This window comes from Columba livia, chromosome 21 (assembly GCF_036013475.1).
Source record: "Columba livia isolate bColLiv1 breed racing homer chromosome 21, bColLiv1.pat.W.v2, whole genome shotgun sequence".
Taxonomy (NCBI): domain Eukaryota; kingdom Metazoa; phylum Chordata; class Aves; order Columbiformes; family Columbidae; genus Columba; species Columba livia.
In genome coordinates this window covers 635,414-652,312 of record NC_088622.1, presented here as the reverse complement: position 1 = coordinate 652,312, position 16,899 = coordinate 635,414, and the positions used below count along the sequence as shown (strand labels likewise).

At 53.5% G+C, this 16,899-nt stretch overlaps 1 long non-coding RNA gene across 1 annotated transcript; it reads left to right on the top strand.

The window, feature by feature from the left end:
• The first annotated feature begins 603 nt into the window (after positions 1 to 603).
• On the top strand, positions 604 to 16,644 carry LOC135575957 (uncharacterized). Its single transcript, XR_010467456.1, has 3 exons — positions 604 to 766; positions 4,983 to 5,088; positions 15,339 to 16,644. It is a non-coding gene; the product is annotated as an uncharacterized LOC135575957 (long non-coding RNA).
• Positions 16,645 to 16,899: the final 255 nt, after the last annotated feature.

Genomic DNA, 16,899 nt, shown 5'->3' with positions numbered 1-16,899 from the left:
TGGGCGCGCAGGCAGCGAGCGTGCCCGGCCGGCACCGGCAGGAACACGGCTCCGTCGAGGACCCGGCCATCAACACGAAGCTATTTCTGGCATTATAACATATTCTGCTTTGGACATGCTGGGTCAATAAGAGCCTTCTCTAAGGAGGGATTGCTTCTCTGATGTTAAAAAGGTTTACATTTTCAAAGCAGAGCCCGGGCTCGGTGCACACGGACGCCCTGGCGCACGGCTGCTGAGAGGGCCTTTCAGAGCCGCGGCATCGCCGGCCCCTGCTGTAACCGGCCGCGGTAGCTGCCCGCTTTTCCACAGACCTCTATTTTTTACCTTTTGTCAATACTTTTTCTCTCCATTGAAAGATGGAGAGAATACAATTTCATTGTATTCACCCTTAATTGAGCCCTCCAAAAATAAACAGGGTGCATCTGCCGTTTCCCATTGTATCCATAATACACAGGTGGCTGTTTCCAGGGCTGGTAGCTCCACCTGTGTTGGCATTAGCCCCAGTGGGCTGGGCTGAGATCCCCCTGATGGCAGCAGGTTCTCCTGCTTTGCTGATCAGACCCGAGGCTTTAAAAGCCCAGGGCTGCAGGTTGGTGGGTTTTCCCTGGGAAGCTCCGTGTCCCTTGTTCGGGGATGTGGGATGGAGGGCACTGTGCTGTTAACATCCCTGTGGAGCGGGGAGGACCAGCCTGCGCGCGGAGGAGAAGATGGACTGTTACCTCTCAGATAAAGAGGTCATCTGCAGCCTTTTATCAGAATCAGAAAGGTAATTACTTGGAGGGGAAGTGAAATGCCTTTGCATTAGGAGGTTTCATTTGTTCTGGGGCGGCAAATTGTGCTGTTGTGGCTGTTATTGCTCTGACAGCAGCACCCAGGGCCCCTGCAAGAAGGGAGGTGCTGCTCCCTGCCCTGGTGAGCGGGGCTTTCCTGTCTCCTCCCGTTACCATCACTATTTACAAGTGGATTCTGGAGAAGTGGGCACATTTTCCAGTTCATGAAGGCTCAGCGTGTGTGCCACCTTGAGCTACCCGGAGCAATAAAGGGGCAATTAGCAGTTATTATCAAACATGCCAATGACAGGACTGACCCCAGAGGATCTAAGAGCATTCTTTAAACTGCTGGCCCCAGCCCTGCGGTCAAGGAAAGGACCCGCGAGTGCTGACCCAGAGTGAACCTTGCCCGTTGTGCGCCGTGAACTCGCGTCTGCAAGGCGGCCTCTGGGGAGATGCTGCTCTGATTGTAGCTCCTGCCTGAAATTTCTGGGTCAGGGTTATTGATTGGGGTGGTTAATTGGGCTGGCTGTGTGGGGCTCAGTGCCACCGAGGTGCCTTCGCAGGCGCGTCCCTGCAGCAGCCACTGGGCTTTGGTGATGCTGCTGGAAGATGCTGCTGCTGGATCGCAGCCTTTGCTCTGTCCCTCTTCCACAAACAGGGGGGTGAGCCCCCTGTCCCGCTCCCACAGCAAAGGGAAGATAACCCTGCCTGAGAGAAGGTACATCCGTCTGTAGGGAAACTTCATCTCCATGACTCTCATGGCAAATATATTTCAAGCTGAAGGGCTTATGGCAATAATAACCCTCGGTTGTGTCTCTTTTTCTTTGCTGCTGTGGGATTAATAACATCCAGAAAACAGTCAAGCCCAGGATAGCACCTTAACCAACATGCATTATGTCAGTTCACACCATGTTACCCTCCCTGCATATTTTCTGTAGTAATCGGATTTGACTACTTCCCTGCAAATTGACAGAGCTCGCAGGTTGGCACACAGGCAGACACTACGCTTGGAATTAAAAATAGTTCTCCGTGTCAGGGCTCATCTCGGTGATCAGCACCGGGCGGCTCTGATCTCAGTCCCGTGCACGGGCAGCGGGTGCGAGCGGGGGTCGGTGGGGGGCGCAGGGATGGGGGGGCTGCTAAATCTGCCCGAGGGACGCGTTGAGAACCCCCGGGTCGCTGCAATGTGCCAAAACCTCCTCTCGATTCGGGGGCTGGGGATCGAGGCTCCTGTTTGGCTGTGACAGGCAAAGAAAAGGCGCTTCCAATAACCAAAATCACAACTGCAAAGTTTTCAAGAAGCTGTGGCTGGTTTGAAGGAAACAGGAATTTCTGAGCCCAGAGAAGGGAGAGAAGACAATAGGTGCAGCTCAGTCAAACAGTAATCACAGGTTGAGAATAACAGCTGAGAAATTTAAAGCTAATTAAAAGTATCTGAGGTTTTTCTAAAACCACTTCTCAAGCAGACAAATGGAAATAACCCACTGGGTGATGAGGTTTGAATTTTGCTAGGAATTGCAGGAGAATAAATTTAGCAAATCACCAAGGAAAGACTAATGCAGCACTGGAGCTACAGCACGCAGTTGGTGAGGGTAATTCTCCAAATTCCTGACAATTATCCATTTCAGGAGACATTTCCACTTATCTCACCTCACGTCAAAACCTTCCTACTGAACCCTGCCTGTGATTAATCCTCGTCCGTGCTCACCTCGCTCTGTTCTCCATTATCGCTTTCCTCTGTTTCTCAGCGTGGTGACGTCCATCCTCACCTGCCTGTCCTTTTCCCTGCTGCTGCTCCATTTAAGGAGGATTAAGTGTTTAATTGCAGAGGTTTTGTTGGCTGGTGCTGCCGTGGCACGGCAGAGCCGTCTGAGGCTCCTGTGGTGCCACGCTCCATGTCCCAGCACCGTGCGGGAGATGCAGGAGCTCAGGAACACAGAGGGGAAATGATGTGACGGCATAATAAGGAAGAGGAGATAATAAAAAAAGGAAATGAAATAAACACAATAAAAAACCGAGCTGCATCTCAATAGACTGTAGGGTTCAATGAGCAAACGCCATGCTTCCTGAATAACACCGAGATGGGAGCACAGGTGATAAGAAGGCGACCAAAGGAAGGAAGGAGGAAAGAAATAGAAAGGAGAAATTACTGAAGGGAGAAACCTGCGGGTGATGTGCTATTTTGCTATGCTAATAAAGAGATGAAAGCAAATGGAACAAGAGCAGAGACTGGCAAAAGTCTTACTTTGGTTGGGAAGAATAAGAGGATAAACGTTTTTAACATTTATGAAGTAGCAAAATAAAGCAAAGAAAGGCTCAGAACATCAGGCTTGTAGATGAGGAAATTAAAGTACATAAAATATTTATTCATTTGTGCTGAGTGGCTGTCAGCCATGCGTGCACTGAGAAATGGTGTGTTTCTAGGCACCGTTTTATTCTTGCTCCTATTTTTCCTCCTCTCCTGAGAGGAACAGGAACGATTTGGTAAATAGTAGCTGAACATTCAGCTCCTCTTCTACATTCCATTAATGTTTCATTTCTTAATACCCTCAAAACAAAAATGGGAAGTTGGTGTAAAACATCATTCTCCTCCCAAATCATGGTGGAAAGGCGTGTGGTTCCAGGACAGCCATCAGGATTATCAGCTGCGATCCGCCTTGAAAGGGGAGCGTGGCGCTGCTGCCACGTGCCAGGCTGGGAGCTGCGGGCACAGCGGTGTGACAGGGTTCCTCATGTCACCAGCTGTCCCGGTCTCAGCCCCAGGGGCTGTTTCTGGAGGATGCTCTTGGCTTCTTGTCCTCCGAACATCTCACCCGACATCCCGGCTGACACGGTGAGTGGATTCATCGGTTCAGGAAACTTATCAGTTACTGTGCTGGAAATTAAAGCAACTTCCTAATTACAGATGTGGCCTCGATGGCTGGAAGCAGCAGCGCGTCCCCGGCCGGAGCGGGTGGCCCCAGGCAGTGCTGTGTCAGCCGCTGGCCTGGTGCTGGTTTGAATTGGTTTGATGGGGATCCCGATGACTCGGCTGCCGTCGCCTGCCACCTGCCAGATGTGTTTATTCTCCCCCAGCAGCATCTAGAATTTACCAGCCCTGAGCTAACTTGCTGCTCCTCCTGTTCAGCAAATGTTTCTTCCCCATCCCAGGCTGCCGTTACCCGTTTACCTGCCTGTTCGTTCGCTCTTTGGTCCTGTGTCAGGCAGCCAGTGGTTTCCAGTGAGGTACTTGGATAATGTAACTGAAAATCAATTCATTGACTTCAGCTGGGATCTGCCAACTTGTACCAGCTGAAAGATTGTCCTTTTTTGTCTTCTGCTGACAATTTTATCTCAGTAAATCTGACCCAGCCTGGAGGAAACGAGGAGGAGCTGATAACCACAACAAGCAGTTTACTGCATGCTCAGATTAGGCAACTTTCATCTCTGATGCAGGATCAGAATTTTCTCAAGGAGAGGGAAAAATAGAGGCAACAATTTCTCAGGATCACCGCTGAGAAATCACTTTAACAGCTTATAATGACACTTTATGGAAGGCGCACACGAGCTCCCGCGTCATCGTGATCGCAATGTTTGTGGCCAGCGGACACTGCCAGTGTCCCCATGAGCATCCTGATGGTGCCCGATGGGGAGGGGGCTGCACCCGGAGCTGCTGCGATGTCACCCCCAGAAACACGCTGCGGGGTCCGCACCGACCGCGGAGATGAGAGGAAACACATATGCGGGGATGGAGCTCCAAATGCATGGGGGTGCAATCGGACGGGGTGGGGGACACACACTTTGCCTCCTGGCTCTGCTGACCCTCTCCCCTGAAGAGCACCTGGCTCTCCTCTGCAGTCTCATTGTTGCCTTCCAAAGCCCTTTGTGTTTCCCTGTGGCCTTCACCATCGGTGTTACACACACAGGCTTTCTGGCAAGCCCTCGCACTTGACTCAGTCGCTGCTTAATTTAATCCTCTAATTTAATCAACACTTCATGGATCAGGTCTTTGTTTAAAAAAAAAAAAAACAAACAAACAGCGAAGCTTCTAGTCTTTTTCTGTTGATTGCTTTCTGCAGGTATTATTAGGTTAATGCAATCAGCGGTGATAAAGCTGCCGTTCCTCTAACAAGAGAGCAGTTTGTTCTGCATGCGGTGGAAGGGAGGGGAGGAAAACGGCTGAAGTTGGGTGCTGGAGACGTGACCGCTGTGGGACCCTTTCTGTTGCAGATGTGACGGGAGGTGCCGGCGAGGACTCGCTCATCTTGTGGAGCATCTGGAGAGGAGGGGAAGGCGCGGGACGTGCTGCAGTCTCAGGACAGAAGGATGGAGGCAGGTAGGAGGATGGAGGGAAGGCGGATGGAGGCAGGTGAGGAGGTTTGGCTGAGGTCGTGCTCTCTCACGGTGGGATGAAGCTGCATCTCCTCGGTGGAGCTCCGGTCGTGCCGGGGCGCTGGCACACGCTCCCGGTGGCCGGGCCGGGCCTCCCCGGCGCTGGCTGCGGAGCACGTGCTTGGCTGGCTCCCGGCTCCGAGAGACGATGCGCTGCTCTCGATAAACACGGACCTTGCAGCTGTTGTTCTGTCTTTAATCAAATTTGTACAGCCTCAGGCCATTCATGGGGAAAAAAAGAGGTTTCCATCTGTAAGAGGAAAGTTTGGCTGTCAAGGGGCGCAAATCCTGATAATGAAGTTATCCTTCCCTGTTGACTATGAATTCTTAAGAATACTCTCAACAAACGATGCGTGTACAATGTTATTTTCAAACTCTATGAGAGGGCTGGTAAATGGTGGCGGTATCTTCCGCTTCCAGGGCTTAGTGACGCAAGTTCTAGTGCTTTGGTTGCATTGCTCTGCGGAAGAAAACTAAGCACAGTAAAGCTGGCGAGGAAATAAGCTCCCAAAGAAACTACAATAAGCACCAGGAGGGCGATGAAAAACAACAGAAACATCTCTACCTTCTTGTTTTTTCGAGAAAGGTCAATTGACTCCCTGCCACCTTGGAGCCCATAACAAAATCGATGATACTTCATCTCTAATTTGATTTTTCCATTCAATAAGGGTGGTAAGCATTAGTGTCACTGTAATTTTACAGAGTACCATTAGATACAGGAGAATATCAAACGTGAAGATTATGTGTGGCATCAGTGACAAAATATTATACCCAGCAATGATTTAGAAGGACATTAATGTCTCAGGCATGCTGTAAGACGTGTCAGGAACTGGACAATAAACTGTCTCGTTCCTCAAGTAATTACTCAGGGGCTGACGTGTGGCTGCTCAGGAGGCAGTGACACCCGCGGAACCGAATCCCCCTCCTGCAGAACCCCTGTTCTCTGGTGGCTCATCCCACGGGGCAGCGATGCAGGGGGATGTGGAACAGAACCCCTGTTCTCTGGTGGCTCATCCCACGGGGCAGCGATGCAGGGGGATATGGAACAGAACCCCCGTTCTCTGGTGGCTCATCCTGCAGGGCAGCAATGTGGGGGGACATGGAACCAAATCCCCCTCCTGCAGAACCCCTATTCTCCGGCGGCTCATCCCGCGGGGCAGCGATGCAGGGGGATGTGGAACAGAACCCCCTATTCTCCGGCGGCTCATCCCGCGGGGCAGCGATGCGGGGAGGACGTGGCGCGGGGAGTGACAGATGCTGCCCATTTGCAGCAGATCGATAAGAGGATCCGTGTAGACCACTGTTATTTTTGTGTTTAATTCACTGAATGAAATGAAACAGGTAAATCACTCAGAAGAGATGTGAGCTGATGTTAATAGGCACATTTGCAGCACCATTGAAAAATGAGTTCTGCAATTACTGACCGGTGCCGTCGCTCGCGCTCCGCGGTGCTGCTGGAGGCGGCTCTCCCTGCGGGGTCCCGGGGCTCTGCTGGGGTGATGCCCGGACCCTGGTGATGCACAGCAAGTGTCCCCTGTCCCGACAAAAGTGCAGGGTGTGCTCAGCTTCTCCTGACCCCACAGGAACGGGGCTGGGCAGCTTCTCCAGGCTCCCTTTAGCAGCACAGAGGAGCCTGCCCAGCCTTGGTGTCCGGGGCAGGGAAGGGAGCAGGTAGTGCCCCATGGATCTGTTAAGCTGTCTCTGCTCCTCCAGCTTCCCCCAAACTCTGTGCTGTGCAGGGTCCAGGGATCCCAGCAAATTTGGTGCTGCAGCTGCTGTAGAGCCGGTTCACCCAGGGCTGGGCTGATAGCAGCGGCTACCCAAAAAGCGCAGCCGCAGAGGGGGCTGAGCTGATGGGGAGGCAGATCCCATGGGGACGTTGGAGCAATGGGCATCTGTCTGCAATGAGAGAGATTGTCAAATGGTCGTGGCTGTTTTGGTGCTCTTGCTATCACCTCTGGCTGTGAGCGAGCCCGCCAGCGGTGCTGCCGGCTTCTGCAGGGCTGGCTGCCTGTGGGCTGAACGTGCGTCGCGGGGGGACGTGGTGAGGGGGCTGCAGGGGCTCCCCTGTATCCCTTCTGCTGAGCAAAGCACCTTGCAGCAGCCCGGGGTGCTGGGGTGGGCACGTGGGTGCTGAGAGCTGCTGCGTCTCGCTTGTGGTGGGGTGGGATGCAGGAGCATCCTCAGCCCTGACCCTTCCAGGCCTCTGCAAGGAAAAGCAGTGCCGAGGTGGACCAGACATTGGGCTGGGCTTTGGCATCTTCCTGGGGTGGCATCCACACAAGGCCATGTCTGTGCCCACGGAGCCCCCTGGAGCAGCCCCTGTGGTGGGAGGTGCAGGAGTCGGCGCTGGGAAGCGCTCCCACCAGCCCGCAGCGCTCCCAGCCCTGTAGAAGGGCAGGATCAGGAACCCGGATGCCACAGCCACCAACCCTTTATTGGGAAGGAGCAGAATTAATCGCTCGGATCAGCAGACTCATTGTGGCTTACTGAAAGCAAAACAAAGCCAATTATTATTCGCAACTTGTCGGGGGGGGGGGGGGAGTTGTGCCTAATCTCATTACGCACAGAGCAGCAAGGCACTGGGGAAATCTCACGGTGCCGATAAAGTGTTTGGCGGCTGCACCAAGCAATTACCGTGAAACCTCTGGGCGCTGGGGGGTGTGCTGGGGGCTCAGCCCCCAGTGGGGCCAGGCAGGGACCCCCGGGAGGCCTCAGCTGAGCAGCTCCTGCCTGCACCGGAGCCCCTTCTTGCCCCCAGTGGTGCCTGGTGAGCAGGGACAATGTCCTTCCTCAAGTCCATCCTGGTGCCTTTTCCCTCACAAACCCCTGTTTGCTGCTCCCTGGTCAATATGCAGCTCTGCAGAAACCTCTGCCAGGAGCCCAGCAGTTTGCTGGGGGCCACGGGACCAGCCCCTGTGGGCAATGTCACCCCCGAGGCCCCAGGCCAGGGACAGTCACCCAGAGGCACCGGGCGCACAGCCCTCCGAGCGCTGCGGAACAGAGACATCCCGTCCCAGGAGGTGGTAAAAGATGTTTATGGGTAGTGGTGCAGACCCTATTGAATGGCGTTACGGGTAGTGGTGCAGACCCTATTGAATGGCGTTACGGGTAGTGGTGCAGACCCTATTGAATGGCGTTACGGGTAGTGGTGCAGACCCTATTGAATGGCGTTACGGGTAGTGGTGCAGACCCTATTGAATGGCGTTAGTGGTGCTGGGGGGCTTGGGGCTTTTTTTTTCATAAATCTTAAATCATTTCGAAGCTCTCACCACTGTCTTAAATTGTAACTCGGCTTTTTAAAAGTTTATCATGCACTAATTCATTCAGCCTGTTCATCTGCATTCTGCTGACGAGGTACGAAATTGCTGCTTTTTCATCCCAGAGAATTCTAACTTGGGCGATTTATGGTGCCTTTTTGAGTTAATCAGGATGTTTCCTAAATTTCCATGGCAATAAGAAGCCATTTTTCCATCAGCACCTGAGGGACGGGCAGGTGTTACTTACACCCTGGTGCAGGGGGTGTTCCTGAAGGACCCGCCATGAGTCGCCGGTGCTTGTGCAGGGGCTGGGGTCCCAGCATTGCTCACCCTGCTCCCCTGGCACCACCTGAGAGCCCCTTTCTTTGCTTTCTTTGGCATTATCAAAAACGCCTGTCTGTTTGTTCCCACCCCGAAGGAGCCCGGAGCCTCGGGCAGGGCTGGGTGCCCCAGCCCCTTGGCAGCACCCATCCGAGGGACCCCCACCCCGGCACATGGCTGGACACCCTTTGTGGCCGCTCCCCAGAGCCCCAATCGCACCATTACGTGCCGAAACGCTGTTATTTCACTCTTCCAGGCACCGCCAGGGCAAGTCACAGGAGGGATTATTTTTGGCTCCGTCCGGCGTAGTTACCTAGCAATTTGCAGGAGGCTCAGTATTACTGGGTAGTCACTCGAGCCGCTTTGCAGTGAGCGATTCATTTGTTGCTTTGGTTCCTTTTACCGCTCACAAATAGTCCAGACGCCAGCTTGGAGTCTTACAAATTTGTTCTCTGTTGGAAAGATTTCAGCCCCGTTGCTTATTTGTGCAATATTTCCTCTGATCGTTGCTTTGGAGCGGCGGCTGCCAGCAGTTCCCACGTCACGCCAGCTCGGTCCGCCAGCACGGTGCGGAGCTTTCCTCTGCCCTGTGCAGGGAAGGGAGAACAGCAAGGTGTGCCGATAGGGATCTTCTGTAGGACGCTGCTTGGAAATGTCTTCTGATATTTTGCTGTCACATTTCTTGGGTTGAAAAGAACTAATGTGCAAACGCCTTCTTGTCCCGGCTTCTCGCTGCGTGCGTTCCCATGCACGCACAGCATCACTGCTTTAATGAGCCGTAAATACTGTTTACATTTGGCTTATTATCTCCAAGGTAATTTATGCTTTTTTGCTCATCTAGGGCATTTACAGGCCTTCTGTTCTCTGCAGAACTTGAAGCGTTGTAATGAAGAATTGTTATTATTCAGCTAAAAAGCAATATTGATTGCTAAAAAGCAAGTGGAGTCACTGCCTTCTGTCTTCCCAGTCTCGAACTGGAAGGGAAAAGCTCCAGGGGAAATCCCAAGTGGTTCGGAACAGGGAAAATAACATCCAGGTGGTAAAGAGCCCTGGTGCTATGGTAAATCTTCAAGGATCTTAATTAGGAGCAAATTAAGAAGAGTTCAGTTTCATGTATAGCATTAACCATGTTACTAAATTATAGCTAAAGAGAGAGAAAACCTGCTCTCGACTTGCCTTTCAGGCCTCTCCTGTGTCTGTCCCAGCGCTGCGGAGGCTCCGGGGCTGCAGCCCGGCTTTGTGCCCGGGGCCCGCGGGTGCCCACCTGCCGCTCTGGGCACACTTTGGCCTGGCCAGGCTGGGGGAGATGGCGCTGGGCGACGCTTCTCCCCACCGCAGGGTCCCTACGTGCTGCCCGCTCCTCATCCTCATCCTCAACCAGCGGCTGCAGCGAGTGCTCAGCGAAGGCCACAGCGGCGCTTCCCTCCCTTAGGCACCGCGGTGACCTCGGGTGCAGAATTACGGGCAGACATCGCAGCACGGATGTGTGCTCAGCGTTTCGCGGGCAGCATTTCATACTGATAAAGCGTTTAGTGCGGGAATCAGCTTGAAGCTGGTCCAGCTTGTGCGTGTTTTTTGAGCAAGGTGCTGCCTCGATGGGTGCGTGCACCCCGGCATCCCGCGGGGCTGGCGGGTGCAGAAGTGAGGGGGTTTTGTCTGCTTGGTTGCAAACTTCTTGCAGCTCGGTGCTCACCCAGGCCCTGCGCTTGCAGGGAGCTGGGCCGGTTCGGGCGGGGGGTCCCTTGGGTCGCAGCGTCCCTCGGGTTGCAGCATCCCTGGGGGGAGCAGCCCGCTCCTGGTGGAGCCTGCCAGCACAAGCGATCAGCAGAGCTGAAGGGCACCCATTTAATCTCATCGACCTCTGGGCTGTGTTTGCTCTGCCGCTTTTGTGCACGATGATGTTATCAGGTGCGGGCGACCAGGGGGAAGGTGTTTATGGAACTTTGCTCCCGCGGCACATAAATGTTTGTTAGCTCCATTATCCTGACCGCTTTGTTCTCCAAAGCGTTGCAGAGGAGACAAAATGAGAGGGATGGCTCTTTCGGAGCTCCTGTGTGCTCTGGATGTTTGCTTTAAATAGAATTAACCATGCAAATTGAATCACGTGAGCGTAAATTAGCGCTCATTTAGCTGGTGCTCTCTGTATCGCTTAACCTACCATTTACCCCAAGACATCTGCTAAGTGCCATTCTTTCAAGTACTTAAACAGCACCTACTGGTACCAAAAAAGCCCCAGCCCCACGGAACAACAAAGCTGCTGGAAAGCCTGTAATTATCATTAAAGGGCCATTGTGCTTGGGGATGACAAAGCCGGCGGTGAGGCTTTCCAGGCTGGATTTCCCGAGCGGAGCCGGGCCCGGGGCTGCGGCGAGCTCGGTGCGGCTCCTCCGAGCCTTGTGCGGCGGGGTGTGCGTTGTCACGGTCATTTGAGCCTTTGTTGTCATAGCTGGGAGGATTAATGCGTGACCCCGGCGGAGCGCACGGGGCGCGGGTCGGGTCCTGCACAGCAGAGCTGGGCTGGGGCGGCATGGCTGGGGCCCGGCCAGCTCCGAGGGGTCCCACGGGTGCTCGGTCCCCTCCTCAGCCACCCCCTCGTGGGAAACATCCCCGCGATGCTCCCGCGCGGTCCCTGTCCCTGCCCGCAGCGTGAGAACTCCATTGTGGCTGCTGCGAATGGCGCCGGACACAATTCCTCCTCCCGAGCGGTTATGCAAATTGTCCCAGCCATAATGACACATTGTCTTGTGTGATCCTGCAAACAGATGGCCTAAAGACAGGCTCAAGATCTGAATTAGTCTCGGGTTCCTGCAATGTAGCTGGGAGCATATGGTCCTCATAGATTCATGGTTTAGCTTTAACAGCAAAGTGAACTATTTCAGATGAATAAAGGAAAAAAAAAAAAAAAAGAGGAGAAAAAACAATATTGTGATGAGTCACGAGTACTTGGGCTCTTCTGAAAAGCTGAAATGGTCCCTCCAAAACCTCGGGCATTCTTCCAGCAGCAGATGAGGTTTCGCTGTTGTTGATCCATAAAGATGTGAGCAGCTCCTCTCCTCTGCGCACACACAGGTTGCTCGGGCAGGTGCCTGTTCCTGGGCACGTCCCAGGATGGCGAATGTCACATCAGCCTGGAGCAAAGGCTCCAGCAGCAGCAGATGGTTCAGCGGGCTGTCAGGCTCCTGCCAGGCCTGGCTGCACCGAACGCGTCCTGCGTGGCACGCAGGGGGGTGTGTTGCACGTGGACGTGCTGAACCCTCGCAGAAGTCGTGCCCGGGTACCAGGGGCCTCACGTGTAGTGGGCAAGGGCAGGAGGATGCTGGTGTCACCTACTGTGCAAAGCTGCCCCATCCCCAGGCATCACACCGGTCTGACAGCAGCGACCTGCAGGGACCCAGCTCAGAAACCCCCTCCAGACCTGGTATTCATGCTACAGCTTCCCAACCAGCCCCGAATGGACCGGCGGTGCTTTATAATTCCATTTGGCACTTTGTTTTATTGGGAGGATTTAGGAACTGTTTTGACAGATAGCTGCTTTTCTCCTGTTTGTCACCTTTGTGCTGCATGTTTTACCAGTTGCTGGTTTCCATCTTGAAACCATCAGGAGAGGCACCTGGTTTGGAAAATGGGCCATCAGATGTTCATTTTTTCATAGTTTTGTAAATCCATGAAGTACTGGGTTTCTTCTCCATTTTATTTCAACCTAAAGATGTTTTTAAGGCAGCTCACCAATGCTGCTTGGGGTTTCTCTGAGGACCAAATGGGAAAGCAATACATATGGTGAAAGTGCTGAGCAACGATGATTAATTCTGTCAGTTAAATATCATACCAGTATTAAACAGGGCAGTGCCATGACTGCCTCCCCTCTGACACCACAAGAATGGATCCTTTCCATCAGCAGCCGAGGTCTTGCTGTAAGCACAGATGCAGCATCTGGATGAAAAGGGACTTTTTGTTGTCGTTTTTAATTTTTCTTTTAGAGCTGTACTATTTCTGATCAGTCTGGTCCTGATATTTGCCTGGATCGAGTTCTTTCAGTAACCTGGATAAGGGAACGGTGGACGCTTGCAGGAGGGACTTTGGTGCCTGTGCCGCCACCCCATGGGAAGCAGAGGAGCTGTGCTGGGCTGCCCCAGCGCTCCTGCGCCTTCTGCAGTTCCCCCCTCTACAAAAACATTAAGTAGATGTTCCAGATGATTTATTTTTCTTTTCCATGTTTTGCACTAGTGTAAAGCAGCTCAGCAGGTCTGCTGGGTTTCCCTGGTACAAGGGCACTCTCACGCTGGGCGGAGGATAGAGCCAAGGTTCAGTGTCTCCATGAGAATAAACAGCTCCAGACACGTGGGGACCCCGGGGGCTTCAGGCAGGGGAGGACAGAAGCGCCGTGTGCTTTGGACTGGACGTGAAGCCGGGTGCTGAGCGGCGGGTCCGTCAGCCCTGGCTGCTGCTGTGTTGCCGTAGTGTCACCTTTTCTCATGGGAGCGGACGCAGAGCTCGCTGCTGGCCCCGCGTTAGGCGTTAGGATGCTCTTGGAGGAAGATCAAACTGTTGCATGGGATGTGAGTGACTTTTCATTTCCTTTTAATTACAAAGCAGATTTGTAATTAATTGATCCAGGCATTTTCTTGAAGAGGGATGAAAGTAAGAGGATGATGCAGTTCCAAAATCAGGACAGATGAAATGCCATGGCAGATGATATTTAATGCTGTGAGCGGCCTCACCAGCCTCCAGCGGAGCTCTGGTCCCTGTGCCATGGGGGCTGGTGGCTACTGACCAGGAAATGCCACAGGGTTTGTGTGTCCTGCTCACTCGTGTCCCACAAACGCTGGCTGGAGAGGGGTTTCTGACACCCCCAGCCTGGCAGCGCTGCTGCATCTTCAGTTTCCATGGCGACAGCAGGATGCTGTGTGGTGGAGCTGGGTACCGGTGCTCACCGCGGGCTCCTGCAGCACCGCCGGGGCTGCTGGTTCCTGTGGGTGAGGGTGGCACGAGCAGCCAGAGGAACCTGTGGGATGCAGGTACAGGGCACCGTGTGTGGCAGGGGGACACCTGCAACCCTGCAGGGAAGCACAACACACATAGATAAGGGCAGGGAGAGGCAGGTTACACTTTTTCCACCGGTCTCAGGAAGTCTGCAGGTGGCTGATGCTCATCTGTTGTCTTAATTCTAGTATCTTTTCACCCATGGGTGAGGACGGGCAGGGCCAGCGTGGCACCCAGCACCACCCCCGTGGCCGGGGCTCCCCGTGCTCCCGCTCCCTTCCACAGATGTGCTTTTCTATTTCTGCAGTTTGTGTCTTTTCTGTGTGCTGTAACTCACTGCCCTTTGCTCTGGCTGTGATCTGCTGTGTGTTGTATTCTGTCCGCATCGCCACCCCGGTGACAGGGCATCGCCACCCCGGTGACAGGGCATCGCCACCCCGGTGACAGGGCATCGCCTCCCCTGCCCGGGAGCCCTTTCCTGGCCCGTTTTGGGGCTGGCTGCTCGCAGCAGGGCTCCGCGGCCCCACCACCTCCCCTCCCAGCTCTGGCACCTCGGCAGCTTTCCCACACACATAATCAATGCACCTCGTTCCCTTTTTGACAACCCCGCAGCCGACAAAAGGGAATAAAATGTGAAATGCCACACAAATGGTATCCCCAAAGAGCGGTAAAGTGCTAAACCACCGCTCCTTGTGACGATGAAATGAGATGAGGTTTTTGTCTTTAGACAAATAACCCTAGTTAACAAAGGAATATTCAAACACTGTAACAGAGGTGACTCCTCAGAGGCAGCGGGAGGTGCCTGCGCTGCTCCCCGGCTCTTCACACCCACTGGTGTCAATGCCCAGGGCAGGAGCCTCTGGCGCAGCACAGGGCCCGGGACCGGCACAGCGATTGCAGAGGAAATTTGGGGCCGTCCTGGGCTGTGCTGTGCGATGGAGCCGCCGGCGCGGCGCGCAGCTCTGTCTCCCTGGCGATGGTTGCCATGCGATGGCTGCGCTGGTGCTGCCGCCGTCAGCCCAACGCGTGGCTCTTCCCAAGGGAACGCTCCATGTCCGTCCCCGGGGAGGCTCCGCGGAGCCCCATGATGTGACGGCTGGGACAGACGTGTCCCCGTGATGGGGACGGATGTGTCCCTGTGATGGGGACAGGCCGGTGGTGTGAGCCCGCGGCAGCTGGGTATGGCAGCAGGAGCAAACAGTGCGTTCCCCAAACCGCGTCCCTGTCCTCCCCTTCCAGGGCGCATCCCAGGTCCAAACCCACGTCCTGCCGTGGAACACAGCCATCGGTCACAGCCCCGCAGCAGAGGCAGTTTTCCAAACAGAATGTGGCCAGGAGGCCATTGATAACCTATATTTTGGTGGTTATTTGATGCCCAAGATGCAGTTTGTCTCCGTTGTCTCACAGCCCCTTCTGTGCTCCCGAGTTTGAGGCACAAACAAATCTAGAGTAGCGTTTTCTGTCTCCCCAGCAAGCAATTACAGTTATGCTGTAGGATAACTCTGCTGTTTTAAAAATACATCCTCTATAGCAATGCAAGTTTCTTATTTTAAATCCAAATGCAAGAAGGTAGCAGAAAAACAGTGGGAAGAGGCAACACCCCCAGATGAACAAGTGCTTTGTCTTTTGACAGGCCGTGCCTGGTTCAACTCGGAGCCGTGTGCCCGTTCATGCCGCTAACGCCGTAAGGGACAACACGGGGGTGCCGAGACTCCCCCCTGCACAGGGTTCAACGGGGGCTGTGTGCGGAGGGGTCCTGGCTTGGAAAAGCATCTGATCACGCGTTGAAAATTATCCTGCAAGAGCTGTTCTCTTGTAATCCACCAGGATTTGGGGTTCGCCATCAGGACGGGCTCAGTTGTTCACGGGGGTCGGTGGCTTCACCTGCTGCCCGCGGCGATTCCCCGGTTGCCCCAGCAGGAATCGCCTGGTGTTGCCTCATTTACTCACGTCTAATTTTTGTATCCGCTTTTCCACATGAACAATAGCGGTGAATCGAGCGTCAGTCATCAGACAGACATAATTGGATTTGGAAAGTGTTATATTGTGAATTAAGTTGACTGATGGGGAAGTGTCAGTTTTATTAACAATCTTCCTTCAGATGATAATTTTATATCTATAAGGATGAATTACAAAAGCGTACTTGAAGGCATCAGTTCAAAACGATGAAGTCGTTTTAATAAAGGCTGACTCTTTCTTTCATGCACTTGTTTTTAAATATTTTATCTCCTTGTGGGAAGCTATATCCAATTAAGAGCCAAAACCGGTGTAAAAATGCCACATAATCACGCGATTCGTTTGCATCTGGAGCCCGGGCACGCGGAGCTGCCGGCCGGGCAAGCGCTGGCCAGGGAGCGGCTGGCACCGCGCAGCTTCGCATCCCGTTCTGCTCTTATTAACGAGAGCAGAGCGTGGGTTTCCCTTGGCAAACCGAAACACCTTTGCCCTGGGGAAGCTCCCGCTGGCGTGGCCATGCAGGGAAGCCCCGGAGTGGAGGAATCGCCACCCACCACTCGTTGGTGATGGATTCCAGCTCCATCCCACAACGCTGCCAGATCAAAACACATTTTGCTTCGTTTCCCACCTCTGAACAACTTTTGTTGGGGTGTTGTGTGTTGTCCCCATAGCTGCGGGGAGAAGAGAAGGGGCTGAATTCTCAGGGTGGGAAGAGCTGGACAAGTTGTTGTGCTTCACACAAATGATCTTTAAGAGGAATTCACTGCAATACAGTGCTTAAATAAACCCGAGGATTATACCAGCATGAAAAACTTGGAGTTTTGCAGTGAAAACCTGTTTCTGTTGAGTATTGTGCTAAACAGCTGTGTCAGACCCAGGGAAGAGCGAGTGATGCTCCAGGACACCAGCCCGGGATGCAGCTGCCGCCCGAACCGCCCGGCGCCGGGAGGGGGCAGGAGGTGTTGGCGTCTCCCCGCGTCCTCCTCCAGATGCCTATTTATGTTTTATATCTATTTATACTTATTTACAAATAGTTATGTATAATTTTTATTTAGATAATATATTTTTACACTTTATATAAATAAATAATGTATGTTTCCATTTGCCTTGAGAGATGAATGGAGGGAGCCAAGTGCTGAGTTTGCTGATGACGAGATTACCCGGGGCTGCCGGAGGGCGGGCGCTGGTACCTGAGCCAGGATGAGCCCCCGTGCTGCGGAGACCTGTCCTGACCCCCT